Genomic DNA, 6,467 nt, shown 5'->3' with positions numbered 1-6,467 from the left:
CCAGCGCTCGCGAGGCCTGAGTCCGTTACTCCCGCCGTTTACCCGTCAGTGACTGCCTCGGCCAGCAGCGCTCGAGAGGCAAAGCGAACCATTATTAAGGGAGAGCGAGCTACCCCCGCCGATTACCCGCTGGTCTCGGACAGCGCTCGCGAGGCCTGAGTCCTTTACTACCGCCGTTTACCCGTCAGTGACTGCCTCGGCCAGCGCTCGAGAGGCAAAGCGAACCATTATTAAGGGAGAGCGAGCTACCCCCGCCGATTACCCGCTGGTCTCGGCCAGTGCTCGCGAGGCCTGAGTCCGTTACTCCCGCCGTTTACCCGTCAGTGACTGCCTCGGCCAGCGCTCGAGAGGCAAAGCGAACCATTATTAAGGTAGAGCGAGCTACCCCCGACTATTACCCGATGTTCTCGGACAGCGCTCTCGAGGCCTGAGTCATTTACTCCCGCCGTTTAACCGTCAGTGACAGCCTCGGACAGCCCGCCAGAGGCAAAGCGAACCATTAATAAGGTATAGCGAGCTACCCCCGCCGATTACCCGCTGGTCTCGGCCAGTGCTCGCGAGGCCTGAGTCCGTTAGTCCCGCCGTTTACCCGTCAGTGACTGCCTCGGCCAGCGCTCGAGAGGCAAAGCGAACCATTATTAAGGGAGAGCGAGCTACCCCCGCCGATTACCCGCTGGTCTCGGCCAGCGCTCGCGAGGCCTGAGTCCGTTACTCCCGCCGTTTACCCATCACCGCGCGCAGCTCAGAGCCTCTGAGCCCAGTCCAGCGCCCGAACCCAGGCCCGCTTCCCGCACAGGCCCGACTGGCCCGATCCTCAGAGCCAATCCTTATCCCGAAGTTACGGATCTAATTTGCCGACTTCCCTTACCTACATTAGTCTATCGACCAGAGGCTTCTTACCTTGGAGACCGGCTGCGGATATGGGTACGCACAGGCCCGAAACTGGGGTGCATCGCGGAGGCCGCGTGCGTACGTGCGCCGCGCCGTGACGCCGCAGAACGACGCCCGGCAGCGGGCAGCAGCAGCAGACCCACCAGCGGCGCCCCATGCAGTTACCTGCCTCGCATGTTTCACGGACCGGCAGTGGTACTCGGGACGCCGCAAGAACCGCGGCGCTCTACGGCAGACCGTGTTACCAACACCCTTTCGCTCTGCGAGTGGCTTAAACAGAAGCGCCTTAAACAGAAAAGAAAACTCTTCCCCGGACCACCGCCGATGGACGCGAGTTGGTTCCCGTTACCGGGTTCCTGCACCAAGGGCCGGCCCAAGAAGGAACCTAGCCCCGGTTGGCATCCAGGCCTGGTTACGGAATAAGTACCGTATTCCTTTCGCCACGAATTCCATCGGCAACTGCGAAGAATCTCTCACGGCTGAGCCGCCCCGGCAGTGACGACAACTCGCGTGGCCGTTGCCTCTAGCGTGGGATCAGGCTTTAGCCTTGGGCTGATGAGCGACTAACCCATGTCCAACTGATGTTCATGGAACCCTTCTCATCGGCCTTCAAGGGAAGTCTCTCTCGACTATTTGCTACTACCACCAAGATCTGCACCAGGGCGGCTCCAGGCCGGCTCGCGCCGGATCCCTTCAGCGCTCACCCTGCGACCCTCCTACTCAAGCCGGGGCTTGAGACCTGGGCTCCCCGGTGAAGAGGGGAGTTGGCTAGTGCCACCGGCGGTCGAGTATCGGGAGAATGCTTGAGCGCCATACCATTTTAAGGGCTAGTTGCTTCGGCAGGTGAGTTGTTACACACTCCTTAGCGGATTCCAACTTCCATGGCCACCGTCCTGCTGTCTATAGCAACCAACGCCTTTCGATGGGGTCTAGATGAGCATTCGTTTAGGCCCCTTAACTCGACGTTTGGTTCATCCCCACAGCGCCAGTTCTGCTTACCAAAATTGGCCCACTAGATACTCGGATTAGTCGCTGAAGCTTCAGCGTTCAAGCAAGCTCGGCATCTCACCCATTTAAAGTTTGAGAATAGGTTGAGGACGTTTCGTCCTCAAGACCTCTAATCATTCGCTTTACCGGCTGAAACTCCTCCGGTTCCGAGAGTAACAGCGATCCTGAGTTCACGTTCGGAGGGAACCAGCTACTAGATGGTTCGATTAGTCTTTCGCCCCTATACCCAGCTCTGACAATCGATTTGCACGTCAGAATTGCTACGGACCTCCACCAGAGTTTCCTCTGGCTTCATCCTGGCCAGGCATAGTTCACCATCTTTCGGGTCCCAACATGTCTGCTCATGGTACTTGCCGACAGCACGCGTGCTAGGCCACTCCGGACAGAGCAGGATCGGAAGGCAAACCGCGGGACGAACCCGGATGAGAGCCGAACCCCACCTGAAGCCGCCTGACGCGCGGCGCGCCAACCGAGAGCCCAAGCAACGCCGGCGAGGCCAACAACAGATTTGCACGACGGCGTCGAATGGCAAGTCCCGTGCCTGCGCCCCCCTGCGTACAAGCGCCTCCCGCGAAGGAGACGGACCACCGTGCGCACCGAGCACCAGCGAGGCCGGAGGTAAGCGAAGGGGAAGGACTCACCCCGCGCACCCTCGACCCCTGCTTTGGGATGGGAAACTCGGCGGCAGCGGCCGGTCGTGGATCGGCCCCGGAGGACGCCGACCGAGGCCCGAAGACCCCGGGACGCCCCCCTTTCACTTTCATTACGCCTCTGGGTTTAGTGCGCCCAATGACTCGCACACATGTTAGACTCCTTGGTCCGTGTTTCAAGACGGGTCGGGTGGGTCACCGACCTTTGCACGCCGCGAGAGGTTTGCCCTCTGCTACGACCGTCGCAGGGCAGCCAGGACACCAGAGGTTTCCCCCTTCGACCGCGTAAACGCAGACGTCGGGGTACCAATCCGCCTGGGCCTTCGACGTCCCCAGCAACGGGTCGCGGCGACCTACATCACGAGGGGAAATACGCCCGCCGGCGCCGGCTCGGACGTGGGCACGCCCAAGGGTTCCTGGGTCGCATAAGCGAATCCGCCGCCCAGCCAGCTTTGGCCGACGAGCTGAATCCCTCGGTTCGACCTTCGAGGTCCCACCCGTTTGGCTCTTAACGGTTTCACGTACTCTTGAACTCTCTCTTCAAAGTTCTTTTCAACTTTCCCTCACGGTACTTGTTCGCTATCGGTCTCGTGGTCATATTTAGCCTTAGATGGAGTTTATCACCTGCTTAGGGCTGCATTCTCAAGCAACCCGACTCTACGGAGAGGCCCTTTCCGACAATCTCTCGCGTACCCTCGCGGGCTCCGCCACACGGGCCTGTCACCCTCCATGGGTAGTGGCCGCTTTCAAGCATAACTTAGGCGGTGAGAGACTGCGTGCCGGACCCTCCGAAACGCAACACCCCTGGCGCCGGGTCACGACGACAGGGTATGCTCAGGGCTTATCCCGGTTCAGTCGCCCTTACTAAGGGAATCCCTGTTGGTTTCTTTTCCTCCGCTTATTAATATGCTTAAATTTGGCGGGTACTCTACCCTAACACGAGGTCGACAATGGAGCAGCAGCAGCAAGAAGAAGATCCTCCTTGGTGCTGGCGGGAGGAGAGGAGTTGCCTCGCTCTCCAGCTCGTCGGTCCCTTCCTTTAAATAATGGCTGCCAGTCGGCGGTGGTGGTGCACACAGACGACGACACGCGGGACGTGTTGTTGTTCTTGTTTGCGTCTGCTCGCAGCAAGGAGAGGTAGGGTGATCCGGGTTAGTCGAATAAATAACCGGCCCGGTCGCCTTCTCCTGCCTATCACGCGAAGCAGAGCCACCTTAGCCCGTCCGACTCATAGCGGCACAGGTTGGGGTTCCGAAACGAGACAGGACACGGAAAGCGACAACAGCAGACGAGGCGGCGGAGTAGGAGGCAGCCCCGAGAGACCATCTCCTTCTCCTCCTCCTCCTCCTCCTCCCCGCTGCTGTGTCCATAAGCTCCGTGTCACCGACGTACGCGCCCGTCAGAGACGTGACGCGGCCAGTAACCATTCATGGCCTTAAGGGAACGCCCGCTAGTAGCAACAGGCGAAACTCCCCAATGCGGTCGATGTCATTGCTGACAAAGCCGATGCATGGAATGTATATCCGACCCTCGTGTAGGGTGACGGCAGCACATGGTGCCGCCGCCGCAATGTGCGTTCGACTTGTCGATGTATCTGGTATTCTTGCGATTCACATTACCGACGCGGCTTGCTGCGGTCTTCATCGACCCACGAGCCGGTGATCCACCGTTAGAGTTGTATTTTGTTTTGCGTCGGACGCTGACGACTCTCATCAGACTTCCGCCGTCTCTGCCGCGGGAGACGATGTGGGAAGACGTAGTGTCTAGGGTTTTACTGTGTGCTTATTCCACCCGGGGAAGGGTTGGTTTAAGAAGAGTAGTCGCCGGCTGGCGCGTCGGAAGCTCTGCCCGCCTCACGCCAGCGACGCGTGGTTGGTCCTCGCCTTCGCCTCGCACGAGGCGAAGGAAGGAGGATGATGGTGGGCATCCAGACCGGGACAGTCTGAGTCCCGGCCACCCAGCGTGTTTGGTTTTGGTCTTTGCCAGCGTCGGGCAAACACGTTAATGATCCTTCCGCAGGTTCACCTACGGAAACCTTGTTACGACTTTTACTTCCTCTAAATGATCAAGTTTGGACATCTTTCCGTCAGCTCGAGGCGCCGAAAGCCCAGCGGCGGAACCGCGTGGGCCCGGCATCCAAGAGCGCCAGTCCGAAGGCCTCACTAAATCATTCAATCGGTAGTAGCGACGGGCGGTGTGTACAAAGGGCAGGGACGTAATCAACGCAAGCTCATGACTTGCGCTTACTGGGAATTCCTCGTTCATGGGAGACAATTGCAAACCCCAATCCCTATCATGAAAGGATTTCAACGGGTTACCCGCTCCTCTCGGAGGGGGAGGACACGTTGATCCCTTCAGTGTAGTCTCTCCTCTCACGTATTCAGGAAGGTACTAGAAAGGAGAGTGATCTAAGTGTTGCCAATTCAAGACGGTGATCAAAAACGTCTTTTGGGGGGGTGTTCAAACACCCCAGGATACTAATGTAGGGTTAAGGAAAGCCTACCATCGCTATAGGGCAGGACGTCGAAGAAGAGATCAAATAAAATGAGATAAATTCAAAATGTACGTCGGTTACACCTAACTATAGAGGGTAGGGTGGTGCATTTTTTACCTTTTTCTGAATTTCTTTTTTGGCTAGTGCGGAAAAGGTGCCAACTGGTGAAAAAAAAAATGGTGTTACAAGCAATTTTCTCTTGGACAATATTTTCTGTTCCCGCCAGCTCATCAAAGTTTGAAAAAAAAGGATCTAAAATGGGTAAACTTCAAATAATACCCCATTTTTACAATTTATTATGAAATGTTTGTGGTTATTGTGCAATATTGTCTTTTAGTTGCATATTAATAACATACTAATTCTAGAAGCTGTACATATACATCTCCTATCCCGCAACGTGCTTTAAAAAATTTCCAAAAATCAAATACAAAGAAACTTTTATATGGCTAGTTCCTAAGCTATTTTATATCACTTTTACTTTATCTGTGTAAAATTTCATCGAGATCAGTTAATATCTTCTGTTCCCGCCACGTCACTTTTAAATATTTAGTAATTATATTTATTTTTTATATTGCAAGGGATGTCAGTTCGAAGAATACTACAAAGGAAAATTACAAAATCGCTAAAATCTACTGATAAAGTACAGAGGATCACTTAGCTTACCATAACACACACACGGTTACTAGCCTCCCTTAAATGGAGGACTTAAAGATTTTTTTTTTTTTTTTTTTAGCTCGTTAGGTATATCTAGAATAAGTATTAAGACACAGCTCTTCGCCTATTTCTCATTTACATATTGTAAATAAAAATATTAGAACTCACCACGAGGAGGTGGCTGTGTATCGAGTTCCTCCCATTCTCCAGCCCAGCCACCACCCTACCATTGTTGGATTTACTTAGATCTTAAATTGCTTCTTTGTGTCAAACTAGGCATATTCTTCCTTGATTCAATGTATTCTTAATAGATCCTTCTTTCTGCTTCTCCGCAAACAACATGTTCTGATGCTTCTGTTACTAATTTAATCAATCTTTCAACAGCTTGTGTGTGACAGGGATATCTTTGTAGTGTGATGATAGCATACCTCCTGTCTGAATAAGTTTTGTTATTTCTTCCTGACTCATGTTCTTTGTTAATGGTGGTTCTGTTATTCCTGTGTTTTGCCCTTGATCATATCAATGAATGTACTGCTGTTGAAATTTAACTCAGGAATTTCAAAACTTCTGATTGCTGATCTGGCTAATGTTCGACCTTCAAATTCTTCGCCATCCCAACTCTCTGATATGCTTTTGGTCGTCGTTTATCATAGAAAGTAAGATGTTTTCTGGATGGCCAAAGTACGCATTTCTCTGAATAACTGGATTAACTATTGCTTAAATATTTGCATCCAACATTGCAGCTCTTCTAACAGTGTCATGAAGGTGTT

General features: G+C 53.5%; 1 pseudogene; it reads right to left on the bottom strand.

Annotated features, from left to right (window-relative positions):
* Window positions 1-4,073: 4,073 nt before the first annotated feature.
* LOC126993506 (5.8S ribosomal RNA) lies at window positions 4,074-4,226 on the bottom strand (annotated as a pseudogene).
* Window positions 4,227-6,467: the final 2,241 nt, after the last annotated feature.

The sequence above is a fragment of the Eriocheir sinensis genome, unplaced genomic scaffold (assembly GCF_024679095.1).
Source record: "Eriocheir sinensis breed Jianghai 21 unplaced genomic scaffold, ASM2467909v1 Scaffold623, whole genome shotgun sequence".
Classification (NCBI taxonomy): domain Eukaryota; kingdom Metazoa; phylum Arthropoda; class Malacostraca; order Decapoda; family Varunidae; genus Eriocheir; species Eriocheir sinensis.
The sequence above is the reverse complement of the archived record's forward strand: the minus strand, read 5'-3'. Positions and strand labels throughout refer to the sequence as shown.